Source organism: Salmo salar, chromosome ssa17, assembly GCF_905237065.1.
Source record: "Salmo salar chromosome ssa17, Ssal_v3.1, whole genome shotgun sequence".
NCBI classification, from domain to species: domain Eukaryota; kingdom Metazoa; phylum Chordata; class Actinopteri; order Salmoniformes; family Salmonidae; genus Salmo; species Salmo salar.
The window spans coordinates 39,380,838-39,388,337 of record NC_059458.1 but is presented as its reverse complement, the minus strand read 5'-3'; the positions used below and the strand labels follow the sequence as shown (position 1 = coordinate 39,388,337).

The following is a 7,500-nucleotide window of genomic DNA, read 5'->3' as shown; positions in this document are numbered from 1 at the left end:
GGAATATTATCGCTTTTTACGAGAAAAATGGCATAAAAATGGATTTTAAACAGCGGTTGACATGCTTCGAAGTACGGTAATGGAATATTTAGATTTTTTTTGTCACGAATTGCGCCATGCGCGCGACCCTGATTTACCATTTCAGATAGTGTCTGGGACGCACGAACAAAACGGCGCTATTCGGATATAACGATGGATTATTTTGGACCAAACCAACATTTGTTATTGAAGTAGCAGTCCTGGGAGTGCATTCTGATGAAGACAACAAAAGGTAATCAAACTTTTATAATAGTAAACATGAGTGCTAAACTTGCCGGGTGTCTAAATAGCTAGCCCGTGATGCCTGGGCTATGTACTTAGAATATTGCAAAATGTGCTTTCACCAAAAAGCTATTTTAAAATCGGACATATCGAGTGCATAGAGGAGTTCTCTATCTATAATTCTTAAAATAATTGTTATGCTTTTTGTGAACGTTTATCGTGAGTAATTTAGTAAATTCTTAGTGAATTCGCCGGAAGTTTTCTAATGATCAATTAGCCTTTTAAAGTTATAAACTTGAATTAGCTAACACAACGTGCCATTGGAACACAGGAGTGATGGTTGCTGATAATGGGCTTCTGTACTCCTATGTAGATAATCCATAAAAAATCTGCTGTTTCCAGCTACAATAGTAATTTACAATATCTACACTATATTTCTGATCAACTTGATGTTATTTTAATGGACAACATTTTTTATGCTTTTCTTTCAAAAACAAGGACATTTCTAAGTGACCCCGGACTTTTGAACGTGTGTGTGTGTGTGTGTGTGTGTGTGTGTGTGTGTGTGTGTGTGTGTGTGTGTGTGTGTGTGTGTGTGTGTGTGTGTGTGTGTGTGTGTGTGTGTGTGTGTGTGTGTGTGTGTGGAAGGAATAGGTATGGTGCCATTTTGGATGCAGTTGCTATATCCATTTTTTTGAAAAGTTTATTTTTAATGATATGAACCCATTGATTCTTGAAGAATATAACATATAAATGTCTATTGAGCTTAGTTCAACCATTGCACCCCACTAAATGTATTGTGTAAATGATTTTAAACTGTATATAACTGCCTTAATGTTGCTGGACCCCAGGAAGAGAAGCTCATGGGGATCCTTATACAAAAAAATACCCCAATCAGAACCTAAAATACAAGCTTGTTTTTACTCCAATGTTTGTAAACAAACAAAAAATATATAAAAATAAACTCTTTATAGGTCGTTATCTATAAAACGTCTCGATCATCCAACTGGGAATTTCAACTCGGGAACGCCGGCCTCTTTCGGGAACGCCGGCCTCTTTCGGGAACGCCGGCCTCTTTCGGGAACGCCGGCCTCTTTCGGGAACGCCGGCTTCTTTCGGGAACGCCGGCTTCTTTCGGGAACGCCGGCTTCTTTCGGGAACGCCGGCCTCTTTCGGGAACGCCGGCCTCTTTCGGGAACGCCGGCTTACAAACCTGTAGAAAACTGACGTCATGATTTGACCTCGTATTTTTTCAGAGTTCTTAGTTTTCTTGAAAACACCGTTTTTAAAAAGTCATGGTATACTTAGCCAGCTCATTTCTATGTGAAGTTGGATTCCGCGTTCTCGTCTGCTTTTAAAACCAAATATCGGTACAGGTTAGAATGTGACAGCAGAGATGAGGTGCGCGTTGTCGACCACGCCTCCTGACGTGCGTCAAGCCACACCCATCTCATTAGTGGTGGTGAGATCAGATACATTGTCAGACTAATTTGCATTTGACTGTCGTCATAGCCCCACATTAACAGTATGTGATGGTGAGTTGAGAAGACAATCAGAAATACTGTTAGAATGTTTTTCAATTGAATGCCATAGCCCCAATGGAAAAAAAACTAGACATGGGTTGTTAATTATGTAATTGTTTTCACATGGTTGGGGTCGTGAGGATTTTCAGATATCAAAATGGGGTTGTGGGCCAAAACACTTGAAACCCCTGGCCCACATCAAATAACTGCATGTTCAAGGTATCTGTCGTTCTGCCCCTGAACAAGGCAGTTAACCCACTGTTCCCTGGGTGCCGAAGACGTGGATGTCGATTATGGCAGCCCCCCCCCCCCCCAAATGAGGAAGACACATTTCAGTTGAACGCTTTCAGTTGTTACAACTGACTAGGTATCCCCCCTTTCCCCTGTCAGATATCAGAATGGGGATGTAGGCCAAAACTGACTAGGTATCCCCCCCTTTCACCTGTCAGATATCAAAATGGGGATGTCGGCCAAAACTGACTAGGTATCCCCCCCCCCTTTCCCCTGTCAGATATCAAAATGGGGATGTAGGCCAAAACTGACTAGGTATCCCCCCCTTTCCCCTGTCAGATATCAGAATGGGGATGTAGGCCAAAACTGACTAGGTATCCCCCCCCTTTCCCCTGTCAGATATCAGAATGGGGATGTCGGCCAAAACACGTTGGGAACGACCTGACCTACAGCAAATAACTGCATGCTTTTCATGGCCAATAAACATACATTGATCATGTAATTTCAGATATGTGAGGGTAGCCTCACGATCTCTCAATATTGGCCACCATTAATTGGATATTTGAGTAATGTCAAATATAAAGGGAAGGAAACCTGACCAGTATGAGATGTTTTAGGTGTTGATATCACGGATGGATGGTCAGACATCCATAGGTTTGTCTAGAAATTTGAGAGTGGGGTTCCAATTCATATTCTTTCAACTGCTGATTGGCTCCCTTCAAGCCTCTCTATGATCTGATTGGCCTCTCGTGTGGAATAGGAGAGTAACCAAATTAATTTGGAATAGTTCCAGACGACTTTGAAAGCTGCCCAGTTGGACATTCTGTCTCGCCAGTAGTTTAACTTTCTAATTATGGACCAACTTTGGGACCATGAAAAGCTTTGATGACGCTGTGTAGTACTTGACTATAAAAAGCTGTCAGAACTTGAAGCGAATGCTTACACATTTAGTTTCGCGTGATGGTTATTTATGTCTAGCAATTCTGAAAACCCCCGTGTCGAGTCGATCGTTGACAAAAACGACATTGAATGCATAATTGCTGTCAAAACTTGCCTTGGGTCTTTTTAGTGGTTCTGAAGTACGCCCTGCTTGGGCGGAGCTACGGTAAGCTTCCCAAACAGCACCCTATTCTGTTCAAAAGTAGTGCACTATGTAGGGGAGTCAGGTGCCGTTGAGGACACGTCCACTGCGTTGTGCTGCAGTGTGTCTTTTGCAAATTGTCAGGTTGTGGGTGTTCTGAAGCAGAGTTAGGAATTACTCCTTCCCTTTTTTAGGTTCAATAATTATGCATCCAATTATCCTGTCATATGTATATATGCGCATATTTCTTCCTCAACTCGCTGGGCTAATCGTTGAATTGATCTGAGGGAGAGAAATATTACATTTGGGTACTCTGCTGCCTCTCTTGCCTGGCTGGCAGACACAGTTTTATCTATCTATCCCTCCCCACTCCTTTCCTCTCTCTCTCTCTTTAGTTTGTGAGAGGTAGTTTGTTTCCAAATGGAAAGTTGTAAAATGTTAATCCTAGAAACTCATTAGCGCTCTGCGTTGACAGGTTGACATGTTTTATGATCTGCCTTGTGGATGTTATGGTAATTATAGGCCTGATGTATTGATTGATGCTTCTGGTTCCTCCTGCGTAGCTGCGCTCCTCTGCTGTAGCGCTGGGTGACCATAGTAACCTTTTTCCTTGTCAATATTTTCATGCACAGATGGAAATTGTTGATTGGTTCGTCTTTTACATTTTTTGTAATTTTTTTTTTACCACGTCCATGGTCGTCTTTAAAAAACCCCACCTCAGTCTGGAATTGTTCAGTTAATGAGTTGATGGTCTTGGATAGGACGTCCTCGTCTCTGCATGTGTGGGCCTGTCTGAGTCTCATGCCAGACGGCACTCAAACTGAGATGAAGTGAAACTGAAGAACCAGGGGTTAAATCAAACAGGATTTAACAGTGGAATAGAGTTTTGTATACCAGTTAGTATACTTACGTTCTTTCTGTACCAGAACCCATTTCCCTTGCCTCAATTAAGTGCATTGTATTTTGAGTAAAAGCCAAGGGGGTGAACATTGGAACAATAGGATTAGTCTTTTAGATTGCCTGATTTTTGTATACAGCACACCAGAGCCTTACTTTACAGAGGCTAGGTTTCTGTAGCACACAAGCATAGTCTGAGCCCTTAGCACAGTCCTGACAATTGGCGTTAAGGAGTTTGAATTCCGTCTGTGTTCTCTTTCCCCACGAGGAGAATATGAGTCTAGCGTTTACACTCTGCAGGCCCAGTGAGAAATCAGGGTTTAACCTAGCGGAGAATGTCCTCTATGCTCACAGCAGCCAGGTATGGAGCTCCACATTTCCATGTCCTATTAATCTTACTGGCGGCCCAAACTGGGTTCAAGATGAATGCTCTGGAGCCTGGTGGATGTTTCTCTCATTTTTACTTTTACTATTTTTCTCTTAACAGCTTTATGTCAACTTTTTATTTTTTTTCCTAATGCTTTTCGTAAACAACTTGGTCCTCCTAATTACAGGTGTTCCCCAGGGCTCGGTTCTAGGCCCTCCTGTTCTCTCTCTGGTGTTCCCCAGGGCTCGGTTCTAGGCTCTCTCTTCCTCTCTGTAAACTCACTCGCTTGGTTCTGTCATATGATATCGTCACATGGTCTCTATGACTCCTCTACCTGAGGAGTGACGTCATATTAACTCAGCACCGTGCTGATAATGACCTGAGGAGTGACGTCATATTAACTCAGCACCGTGCTGATAATGACCTGAGGAGTGACATCATATTAACTCAGCACCGTGCTGATAATGACCTGAGGAGTGACGTCATATTAACTCAGCACCGTCCTGATAATGACCTGAGGAGTGACGTCATATTAACTCAGCACCGTGCTGATAATGACCTGAGGAGTGACGTCATATTAACTCAGCACCGTGCTGATAATGACCTGAGGAGTGACATCATATTAACTCAGCACCGTGCTGATAATGACCTGAGGAGTGACATCATATTAACTCAGCACCGTGCTGATAATGACCTGAGGAGTGACATCATATTAACTCAGCACCGTGCTGATAATGACCTGAGGAGTGACATCATATTAACTCAGCACCGTGCTGATAATGACCTGAGGAGTGACATCATATTAACTCAGCACTGTGCTGATAATGACCTGAGGAGTGACATCATATTAACTCAGCACCGTGCTGATAATGACCTGAGGAGTGACATCATATTAACTCAGCACCGTGCTGATAATGACCTGAGGAGTGACATCATATTAACTCAGCACCGTGCTGATAATGACCTGAGGAGTGACATCATATTAACTCAGCACCGTGCTGATAATGACCTGAGGAGTGACATCATATTAACTCAGCACCGTGCTGATAATGACCTGAGGAGTGACATCATATTAACTCAGCACCGTGCTGATAATGACCTGAGGAGTGACATCATATTAACTCAGCACCGTGCTGATAATGACCTGAGGAGTGACATCATATTAACTCAGCACCGTGCTGATAATGACCTGAGGAGTGACATCATATTAACTCAGCACCGTGCTGATAATGACCTGAGGAGTGACGTCATATTAACTCAGCACCGTGCTGATAATGACCTGAGGAGTGACGTCATATTAACTCAGCACCGTGCTGATAATGACCTGAGGAGTGACGTCATATTAACTCAGCACCGTGCTGATAATGACCTGAGGAGTGACGTCATATTAACTCAGCACCGTGCTGATAATGACCTGAGGAGTGACGTCATATTAACTCAGCACCGTGCTGATAATGACCTGAGGAGTGACGTCATATTAACTCAGCACCGTGCTGATAATGACCTGAGGAGTGACGTAATATTAACTCAGCACCGTGCTGATAATGACCTGAGGAGTGACGTCATATTAACTCAGCACCGTGCTGATAATGACCTGAGGAGTGACATCATATTAACTCAGCACCGTGCTGATAATGACCTGAGGAGTGACATCATATTAACTCAGCACCGTGCTGATAATGACCTGAGGAGTGACATCATATTAACTCAGCACCGTGCTGATAATGACCTGAGGAGTGACATCATATTAACTCAGCACCGTGCTGATAATGACCTGAGGAGTGACATCATATTAACTCAGCACCGTGCTGATAATGACCTGAGGAGTGACATCATATTAACTCAGCACCGTGCTGATAATGACCTGAGGAGTGACATCATATTAACTTCGGCACCGTGCTGATAATGACCTGAGGAGTGACATCATATTAACTCGGCACCGTGCTGATAATGACCTGAGGAGTGACATCATATTAACTCGGCACCGTGCTGATAATGACCTGAGGAGTGACATCATATTAACTCGGCACCGTGCTGATAATGACCTGAGGAGTGACATCATATTAACTCGGCACCGTGCTGATAATGACCTGAGGAGTGACATCATATTAACTCGGCACCGTGCTGATAATGACCTGAGGAGTGACATCATATTAACTCAGCACCGTGCTGATAATGACCTGAGGAGTGACATCATATTAACTCAGCACCGTGCTGATAATGACCTGAGGAGTGACATCATATTAACTCAGCACCGTGCTGATAATGACCTGAGTGACATCATATTAACTCAGCACCGTGCTGATAATGACCTGAGGAGTGACATCATATTAACTCAGCACCGTGCTGATAATGACCTGAGGAGTGACATCATATTAACTCAGCACCGTGCTGATAATGACCTGAGGAGTGACATCATATTAACTCAGCACCGTGCTGATAATGACCTGAGGAGTGACATCATATTAACTCAGCACCGTGCTGATAATGACCTGAGGAGTGACATCATATTAACTCAGCACCGTGCTGATAATGACCTGAGGAGTGACATCATATTAACTCAGCACCGTGCTGATAATGACCTGAGGAGTGACGTCATATTAACTCAGCACCGTGCTGATAATGACCTGAGGAGTGACGTCATATTAACTCAGCACCGTGCTGATAATGACCTGAGGAGTGACATCATATTAACTCAGCACCGTGCTGATAATGACCTGAGGAGTGACATCATATTAACTCAGCACCGTGCTGATAATGACCTGAGGAGTGACATCATATTAACTCAGCACCGTGCTGATAATGACCTGAGGAGTGACATCATATTAACTCAGCACCGTGCTGATAATGACCTGAGGAGTGACATCATATTAACTCAGCACCGTGCTGATAATGACCTGAGGAGTGACATCATATTAACTCAGCACCGTGCTGATAATGACCTGAGGAGTGACATCATATTAACTCAGCACCGTGCTGATAATGACCTGAGGAGTGACATCATATTAACTCAGCACCGTGCTGATAATGACCTGAGGAGTGACATCATATTAACTCAGCACCGTGCTGATAATGACCTGAGGAGTGACATCATATTAACTCAGCACCGTGCTGATAATGACCTGAGGAGTGACATCATA

The 7,500-nt window shown here is 43.4% G+C and overlaps 1 protein-coding gene across 1 annotated transcript in view; it reads left to right on the top strand.

The window, feature by feature from the left end:
* The window catches only part of LOC106591129 (protein diaphanous homolog 3), a 764,911-nt gene that overhangs the window by 49,287 nt on the left and 708,124 nt on the right, over positions 1-7,500 (top strand). The gene's annotated exons all lie outside the window — the stretch shown is intronic.